The sequence below is a fragment of the Scyliorhinus torazame genome, chromosome 4, assembly GCF_047496885.1.
Source record: "Scyliorhinus torazame isolate Kashiwa2021f chromosome 4, sScyTor2.1, whole genome shotgun sequence".
NCBI classification, from domain to species: domain Eukaryota; kingdom Metazoa; phylum Chordata; class Chondrichthyes; order Carcharhiniformes; family Scyliorhinidae; genus Scyliorhinus; species Scyliorhinus torazame.
Genome location: NC_092710.1, coordinates 309556345 through 309566456, shown reverse-complemented (window position 1 = coordinate 309566456; position 10112 = coordinate 309556345).

The following is a 10112-nucleotide window of genomic DNA, read 5'->3' as shown; positions in this document are numbered from 1 at the left end:
ACCACAGCCTGGAAAGGTTCAAGAGCGAAATACAGATGGTCGTTGAATAGAACACGATAAGCAAAGTTTTTTTAGTGAAAGTCTAGAGAGTTCGAGATGTTTTATTGTTGATTTTAATACTGTGCAGCTTTTCAACAATGGAGCATTTCATCTGACCTGAGGTATTTGCGCATCCCACATATTCTAGTTGGATTTGTTTATTGTCACGTGTACCGAGGTACAGTGAAAAGTATTTTTCTGCGAGCAGCTCAACAGATCACTAAGTACATGGAAAGAAAAGGGAATAAAAGAAAATACATAATAGGGCAACACAATGTACACAATGTAACTACATAACACCGGCAGCGGGTGAAGCATACAGGGGTGTAGTAATGAGGTCAGTCCATAAGAGGGTGGTTTGGGAGTCTGGTGACAGTGGGGAAGAAGCTGTTTTTGAGTCTGTTCGTGTGTGTTTTCAGACTTCTGGGGTGGGATTCTCTGACCCCCACGCTGGGTCAGAGAATCGCTGGGGGCGGCGTGAATCACGCACTCGCCGGCTGCCGAATTCTCGGGCGCCGGGGATTGGCTGGGGTGGGAATCGTACCCCCCCCCCCCTCCCCCCCGGCGATTCTCCGGCCCGCGATGGGCCGAGTGGCCGCCCATTTTTTTGGCCGGACCCGTCGGCGTAAATTAGAGTTGGTCCATACCGGCGGGACCTGGTGGTGCGGGCGGCCTGCGTCCTCGGGGGGCGCGGGGGAATCTTGCCCCGGGAGGTGCCCCCAAGGTGGCTTGGCCCACAGTCGGGACCCACCGATCCGCGGGTGGGTCTGTGCCGTGGGGGCACTCTATTACTCCGCGTCGGCCGCTGTAACAGTCCGCGATGGCCGACGCGGAGATGAACCCCCCGCGCATGCGCTGGGATGACACCAGCATACGCTAGCGTTCCCGCGCATGCGCCAACACTTCGGTGCCAGTTGGCGTGGCGCCAAGCCCCTTCCCCGCCGGACGGCGCGACGCAAATCACTCCGGGGCCGGCCTAGCCCCTGAAGGTGCGGAGGAGTCCGCCAGGACCCTCCGTCCCACCGGGTAGGGGAGAATTCCGCCCCTATATCTCCTGCCCGATGGAAAAAGTTGGATGAGTGAGTAAACCGGGTGGGAGGAGTCTTTGATTATGCTGCCCGCTTTCCCCAGGCAGCGGGAGGTGTAGATGGAGTCAATGGATAGGAGGCAGGTTTGTGTGATGGACTGGGCAGTGTTCACGACTCTCTGACGTTTCTTGCAGTCTTGGGCCAAGCAGTTGCCATACCAGGCTGTGATGCAGCCTAATAGGATGCTTTCTATGGTGCAGCTGTAAAAGTTGGTAATGTGGTCATGCCAAATTTCCTGAGGAAGTATAGGTGCTGTTGTGCTTTCTTGGTCGATGTGGGTGGACCAGGACAGATTTTTGGTGATGTGCAGATTTGCAGAGTGAGGAGCCAAGTCCTAGGTTTTGGAGCTGGGATTATGGTGTTGAAGGCAGAGCTGTAGTCAATAAATAGGAGTCTGCTGTAGGAGTCGTCGTTGTCGAGATGCTCTAGGGATGAGTGTAGGGCCAGGGAAATGGCATCTGATGTGGACCGGTTGCGGGGGTATGCGAATTGCAGTGGATCAAGGCGTTCTGGGAGTATGGAGGTGATGCGCTTCATGACCAACCCCTCGAAGCACTTCATTGCGACTGAAGTCAGGGCCACCGGATGGTAGTCATTGAGGCACGTTGCCTGGTTCTTCTTTGGCACCGGTATGGTGGTGGTCTTCTTGAAGCAGGTGGGGACCTCGGAGTGGAGTAGGAACAGGTTAAAGATGTCCGCGAACACCTCTGCCAGCTGGTCCATGCAGGCTCTGAGTGCACGACCAGGGATCCCGGGCCCGTCGCCTTCCGAGGGCTCACTTTCAGCAAGGCCGATCTGACTTCGGAAACTGTGATGGTGGGTATGGGTGAGTTATGGGCTGCTGGGGCACTCAACAGCGGATTGTTGGTTACCTGCTCGAACCGAGCATAAAATGCATTGAGCTCAGCAGGGAGGGGTGCGCAGCTGCCAGAGATACTGCTCGGCTTCACTTTGTAGCCCGTTATGTTGTTTAGTCCTTGCCACAATCGCCGAGAGTCTGTCTGTGACTCTAGCTTGGTTTGATATTCTCTCTTGGCATCTCGGATGGCTTTGCGGAGGTCGTACCTGGATTTCTTGTATAGGTCAGGGTCGTCTGCCTTGAACGCCTCAGATCTGTCCTTCAGTAGGGAGTTAATCTTGCGATTGAGCCATGGTTTCCGGTTGGGGAACGCACGTACTGCTTTCTTTGGCACGCAGTCGTTCACACATTTGCTGATGAAGTCTGTGACAGTGGTGACATACTCATTTAAGTTGGTCACTGAGTCCTTAAATATGGACCAGTCCACTGTCTCTAAGCAGTCACGTAAGAACTCTTCTGTTTTCTCGGACCAGCACTGCACAACCTTCTTAGCTGGATTCTCCCGCTTGAGTTTCTGCTTGTATGCCGGGAGAAGGAGCACCGTCTTATGGTCTGATTTCCCAAAGTGCGGTCGGGGGATGGAAAGGTAGGCCCCCTTGATTTTTGAGTAGCAGTGGTCAAGAGTGTTGTCGCTCCTGGTGGGACAGATGTGCTGGTGGAATTTTGGTGGTACACTTTTGAGGTTGGGCTTGTTGAAGTCTCCGGCCACGATAAACAAGGCCTCCGGGTGTTCTGTTTTGTAGTTGTTTATTACTGTGTATAGTCCGTTCAGCGCCTTCCTCACTACTGCCTGGGGAGGTATGTAGACCACTGTGATAATGGCTGAAGTGAACTCACGTGGAAGATAGTTTGGGCGGCACTTCACGGTCAGGTATTCCAGGTCCGGGGGGCAGTAGGTCACCAGGGTCCCACATCCAAGCACCAGGAGGAGTTGATGAGGGGGCAAACCCCTCCACCCTTCGCTTTGCCTGATGACGCGGTGCGGGCCGCCCGGTGAATTGAGAAGCCTTCAGGTTGTATGGCACAGTCCGGTGAGGCGGGGGGTGAGCCATGTGATGCACGATCAATTGCACAGAGATGAGAGTTGAATACAACTGAGGCTTTATTACTCTAAGATGTGTGCCCTCCGACAGCAGCTGGCGAAATGGCTGCATATAGGGAGCACACATATTTATACTCTGCCTACTGGGCGGAGCCAGCAGACAGGGACTACCACCGTACCTGTAGTACAGGGTCTAACCACACATCTTCTAATATGTACAACAGTGGTGATTACCACATTCACCCCCTGTTAAAATTGAGCCTGGCGAGGGTGGTGGAGAACTATATACAGAGCAAGTTTAATATACAGAAGCGAAAAAAAAGATATCTCTTTCTGAAGTTCAGTACAAGGTGGTTTGATAGTCCCGAACCAATTATAGATTTAGCCGGTCCGGGGCCTTGATGTGGCGTTGGGAGCGACGCAGTGGTGGCGGCTATTCCGATGTTGGTCTGGTCCTCGGTGACTCCGGGAGCGTGCCGAAATCCTCTTTATCCTTGGGCGTGGGCAGGGGGAGGACAGATGGTCCTGGGGGGTTGCTGCTGGGTGCACCGGAGGAGGGGGGGGGGGTGGAGCCGGGCCGGAGGGGCCGGTGTGTGTGGAACCTGCTGGTGCCAGGTCCCTGAGGGAGACAGTATCCTGGCGGCCGTCGGGGTACGCAACGTAGGCATATTGGGGGTTAGCGTGGAGTAACTGCACCCTTTCAACCAATGGGTCCGTCTTGTGGAGTCGGCTGTGCCAACGGAGGAGTACGGGTCCTGGAGCTGAGAGCCAGATCAGGAGCCACACCTTGGATGTGGACTTCCTGGGGAAGGCAAAGAGACGTTCATGGGTTGTGTCATTAGTGGCGGTGCACAGTAGCGACTGAATGGAGTGCAGTGCATCGGGGAGGACCTCCTGCCAGTGGGAGGTCGGGAGATCTTGGACCGTAGGGCCAGTTGGACGGCCCTCCAGACCGCCCTGTTCTCGCTCTCCACCTGCCCGTTTCCCCAGGGGTTATAGCTGGTCGTCCTGCTGGAGGCGATACTCCTTCTGAGCAGGAACTGACACAGTTCATCACTCATGAATGAGGATCCCCTGTCACTGTGGATGTCGGCGGGGAAGCCGAACAGAGTGAAGATTGTGTTGAGGGTGTTATGGCCGAGGCGTTTTCAGAACCCCAAAATGTATCATGGAGTTCAACCAACCTCTCCCTTTAATGTATTTGTTGCTTTTCCTAGCACACGGCTTGTTCCCTAGGTGTGGGATTACAATTATGGACACGTTGGTTTTTAAACACAAAACAATGTTCATTCCATGAACTCAACTTAACATCTTAAATAAGCATTGGATCTCTTAACACCCCTTACTTCAAAGATAACTCAGAAAATATTGCAACAGTAAATAATTCCTCAAAATGTTCCTTCAAACTTCCAAGAGACATAACACCTTTAAACAAAATCACATCAGGTTAAAGGCTTTACTATTATGAGTTCAAATCACCCAAATGATCCAGAGATAGTCTTTCATGGCAGAGATCCAGCTCTCTGCAAACACAGACACTGCCAAGCTCTTTTCAAACTGCAAAACTAAACTGCTAAATGGCTGACCTGACCTCAGCTCCACCTACTCTCTGACATCACTGTTTTCTTAAAGGTTCATTGCTTAAACATCCATGTCTTAAAGGTACTCTCACATGACACCTCCCCCCAAGAAAAAAAAACTCATCAACTTCAAGATAGTTTCATTTTTCACTTTTGCACCATCCACTAAGAAATCATAGATTATCATAGAATTTACAGTGCAGAAGGAGGCCATTTGGCCCATCGAGTCTGCACCGGCTCTTGGAAAGAGCACCATACCCAAGGTCAACACTTCCACCCCATCCCCATAACCCAGTAACCCCACCCAACACTAAGGGCACGGAGTGTGTCCGGAGGCCAGGGAGACTCTTTGATTGGCTGGGTGTACCGCAAGTGAGCAGCGCCTTACCGTATCTGGATGGATGAAGCTTTCAGTGCTCCCGAAGTCCAGCAGGCAAGAGGTCTCGTGCCCATCGATCAACACGTTTGTTGAGGCAGTGGCTAGATTGTGCAGGCGAGACTGATCGATCGTGACCGAGGTGAGTTGTGGCTGGTCGTGGCTGGTGTCGAACGATGGGGTGCCCGGGGGGCATGGGTCCTGGAACAATGGTGGTGCCCATGTGCCGTGGGGAAGACAAGATGGTGGCGCCTGATGATCTTGGGGTGAACAAGATGGCGGCGCCCACAGGCTGCACGCGGCGGGGGTTGAAAAAGATGGCGGCGCCCATGGGCCGCATGTGGTCTGAGAAGGGGAAGATGGCGGCGCCCACTGGCCGCACGTGGTCTGAGATGGAGAAGATGGTGGTGCCCGCTGGCCGTGTGTGGTCTGAGGGGGAGCAGATGGCGGCGCCCACTAGTCACGTGTGGACTGAGGGGGAGAAGATGGGATTGCCCACTGGCCGCTTGTGGTCCGGGGTGGTCAAAATGGCGACGCCCATTGTCCGTACGCGAGGGGGGTCGGGGCAATTGCGGCGACTGAGCGGGCCTGGCACACCGCAGTGAAGTGCCCCTTCTTGCCGCAGGCCTTGCAAAGGGCGGTGCGGGCTGGGCAGCGTTGGCGGGGGCGTTTCTTTTGCCCGCAGAAGTAACATTGGGGGCCCCGGGTTTGGCTGGCTGGCGTGTGGCACAGGCATATTGGCTGGGTGAGGTACCCCGGTGGGGCGGCCGTCTGCGGAGTCCACGATGTATAGGAGAGTGGGCCGCGCAACTGGGGGTGTAGGCCTGAATATTGCACGAGGCAGCCGTCATCAATAGCGCCAGTCTTTTGTTGCTGCGAGGTCGAGCGTGGCCCCCTCTAAAAGTCGCTGGCGTATGAGGTCTGACCCTATCCCCATAACGAAGGCATCCTGCATGAGGAGGTTTGAATGTTCCATGGCCGTGACGGCCTGACAGTCACAGTCTCTGAACCAGGGGAATTAAAGTACGCCAAAAATCTTCTCCGGACTCACCAGGGAGTTGACTGCGAGTAGAGGGTACGTGTCTAGCGAAGAGCATGTTCTCTTTCAGTAGCGTCATGGCTTCGTCCTAGGTCGGCGCGTCCTGGATGAGAGGAAAAACGTTGGATCTCAACCGCGAGTAGAGTATCTGGATCTTCTGAGCTTCCGGGATAGGGTCTGGTGCAGACCTGAGATAAGCTTCGAAACAAGCTAGCCAGTGTTGAAAGTCCTTTTTGGCGTCGCTTGATTGCGGATCCAGCTGCAGGCGATCCGGCTTGATGCGGAGGTCCACCTTTCCAAAATCTTAGAGTAATAAATTGAAGCACGATCAATTGCACAGAGATGACAGTTGAATGCAACTGAGGTTTTATTACTCTAAGATGTGTGACCTCCTACAGCAGCTGGCGAAATGGCTGCTGGAAAGGGAGCACACATATTTATACTCTGCCTACTGGGCGGAGCCAGCAGGCAGGGACTACCCCCGTACCTGTAGTACAGGGTCTTACATCTTCTAATATGTACAACAGTGGTGATTACCACACTATGTCTCTGTGAAACAAAGCACACAGCAGTCTCTTACTTCCCTCTGAGAGGTAAGTCTGCCGTGAAGTTCATCCAGCTTGTTTTCGATCGCTTGGACGTTTGCCAGGAGTATGCTGGGGAGAGGGGTCTTGAAACCACGTTGCTTCAGTCTAACCTGCAGACCGCCATGATTCCCTCGCTTCCTCGGTCGGCGGCTGCAGCTGGATGGTCCCGGGATCCGATAGGAGGAGTCTGACCTTGTGGAAGGTAGGTGGTTGCGTCTGGCGGGGTCCGAGGCGCTGGCGGGGACCAGGGCGCTAGTTACGTTTCCGGGGTCGTGTCTGGCAGGGTCCCGGGTGCTGGTTGAGATAGAGGGGTTGCTGGGGCGTCATGTTTGCGGTCCGGATGGGTCCCGGCATTCTGCGGGCTCGTGAATACCTTGTAGCGCGTTTGGGTCCTCGCGCGAGGTCTCCGCCATTTCGGGGGTCCTGGGCAGGGGCTTCCTGAGGCAGGTTGGGCTGGATCCCATGGTCTGCTCCCTCCTTGGGTGCTCCTGGGGGCATGTCTTGAAGTAGGCCCGGTCGGGCCTCCACCTGGATTTGTTTATTATTAATAATTCAAAACACTCTAATTACAAAACATGGGGTCCAAACCGATGCAGTTACTGTGGCTTGAATGACGAATATTCCTTTATCAATTTTAATACAGTTCGTAACTAGTTGAAGTGCAGAAAATAAATCATTCACCCTCAAAAGCAAAGCTGTCCCCATTGCATTAGCTCAGGGTAACTGTGTTGAACATGATGTTAGTTGTCTTACCAGGGAACGACTGGATGCTACCTCTCCTTTTGGCTGCAGACTCTAATTATGTGGAGAGATTACAGAAAGTGGGGCTGTTCTCCTGAGATTAGAGAAAGGTAAGGGGAGATTTAATAGAGGTGTTCAAAATCATTATGGAGTAAACAAGAAGAAACTTATTCCACCACAGGCAGGAGGGTGAGTAAACAGGAGACCCAAATTTAAGGTACTTGTCAAATAGAACCAAAGGGCAGATGGGGATCTTTTTAAGCAGCAAGTTGTTCTCAGAAATGTTCTGCCTGAAAGGCCGATAGAAATAAATTAAGAGTCACGTTCTGAAAGGAATTGGTTATGCATTGAAAAAGAAAAGAAGACTGCACATCGTCGAGCTAGTTTTTGTTTTGAAAGAGAAAATGCTGGAAAATCTCAGCAGCATCTGAAGGGAGAGAAAAGAGCTAACGTTTCGAGTCCGGTGACTCTTTGTCAAAGCTTTTGTTTTATTCGTTCATGGGTTGTGTGCGCCATAGGTTGGGTCAGCATTTATTGCCCATTCATAATTGCCCTTGAACCGGACTATTTCAGAGTCACATCAGGTAAGGACAGCAGATTTCCTTCCCTCAAGTTCCCTTAGAGAACCAAATGTTTTTTTACAACAATCAACAACAGTCCACATTAGACTTTTAATTCCAGATTTTTTTTAAAAATGGACATCCAGTTTGATGCACTATCAATTACGACGAGACGAGAGTAGAGAGTATTCGAGGCTTTATTACGCAGAGATGTGTGGCCTCCTACAGCAGCTGGCGAAATGGCTGCTGTTCGGAGAGCACACGCATTTATACTCAGCCTACTGGGCGGAGCCAGCAGGCAGGGATCTACCCCCATACCTGTAGTACAGGGGCCTGACCGTAATGCCAGTATATACAATATAATACTCACCCCCTGTTAAAAATGAGTCCAGCGGGGGGGGTGGAAAACTATTTACATACAGATTGGCCTTAAATTACAGAGAAGGTTACAAATTTAGGCGATCGGGCACCTTGACCTGTCGTTGAGAGCGCCGCAGTGCTGGTGGCGACTCAGGTGTCGGCTTGGTCTTCGGTGACTCCGGGAGCGTGTCGACATCCTCTTCATCCCCGGGTGGGACCAAGGGAAGGACAGATTGTCCTGCAGCGGGGGCTGTGGTGGGGTGCGCTGGTGGGAGGGAGGGTGGCGCCGGGCCAGAGGGGGAGGTGTGTGGGGACCCAGCTGGTGTCAGGTCCCTGAGGGGGACTTAGCGGCCGTTGGGGTATGCTACATAGTCGTACTGCGGGTTTGCGTGGAGTAGCTGTACCCTCTCAACCAACGGGTCTGCCTTGTGGAGCCGCACATGCTTGCAGAGGAAAACGGGTCCTGGAGCTGCCAGCCACATTGGGAGCGAAAACCCGGAGGTGGACTTCCTGGGGAAGGCAAAGAGACGTTCATGGGGGGTTTTGTTAGTCGCAGTGCACAGGAGCGACCGAATGGAGTGAAGTGCGTCGGGGAGGACCTCCTGCCAGCGGGAGGTCAGGAGATTTCTGGACCGTAGGGCCAGCTGGATGGCTTTCCAGACCGTCCCATTATCCCGCTCCTCCAGCCAGTTTCCCCTGGGGTTGTAGCTGGTCGTCCTGCTCGAGGCAATACCCCTGTTGATCAGGTACTGGTGCAGCTCATCGCTCATTAGTGAGGATCCCCGGTCGCTGTGGACGTAGGCAGGGTGTTGCTAACTTTCCGGTTGATCAATTGCTCTGTTTTATTACCTTTGCTCTCGAGTCGCCAGGTATCTTTATGATACCGCCACAAGGTTCAAGTTAAAGTAATGATCAATAACTCAATACACCGATTAGTAAGATTCAAATCAAAGCACATTTATTATACACAGTGATCGCTACTCATGCACAAATGCTACGTGTAAGCTACTTCTACAACTAACAGGCCTATACTTAACTTCGGACTGGCCCACCAGGTCAGGGGAACAAATGGCCTTTCGTTCGGGTTCTGAGAATGCGGGATTCGAAGTTGGTACGGATTGGTAGCTCGGAGCGCCTATCTCGTAGCGAGCGTTGAATTAAGACTTACTTCTTTCGGCGGTCACTGCATGGGTCACGGTCAATGTTGGTTCGTGTTGCTGGGTGACCCGGGCAGGAAGAAGAAACCGATTTGAACTTGGGGCTTAACTCTTATAGTCCCCAGGGGCTTCCCGCCTTTCGGGGCGGACCCTGTACCTGGTTCTAGGTGATTGGACTTTGTTCCAATCACTTGGTTCAATTTCTCCAATACTGGAGCGGTTCCCTGATCGATGAGCGGTCTTGAGGAGTTCGTTCACCTCCTTTGTGTTGACTCCTGCTGGCGCCGGGGAGTCTGGCTTAGTTTTGAGTGTCCCAAATGTTGCTATTGTTCCCGGGGATTGCTCATCAGTGTGTAGATGGCTGCTACATTATTATGCTGATGGTCGCTGGTATCGATGCTGTCTGGGATTTTGCAGAGTTTTAATACACAGCAAACCTGCACCCGCTGGTTTCTGTCTGTGTTGGCTGAATTTCCCGTCAGCCTTTGCCGTTCGCCATTTTAAATCGGGAGTTGGCCAATTCAGGTGGCTACAGGGGAAACCGAACAGAGCGAAGATGGTGTTGAGGTCTTTGATGACGGTGGCAGGCGTCATATCGGGGCATGGGACGGCGAAGGGGAATCGGGAATACTCGTTGACCACATTGAGAAAATACGTGTTGCGGTCGGTGGAGGGGAGGGGCCC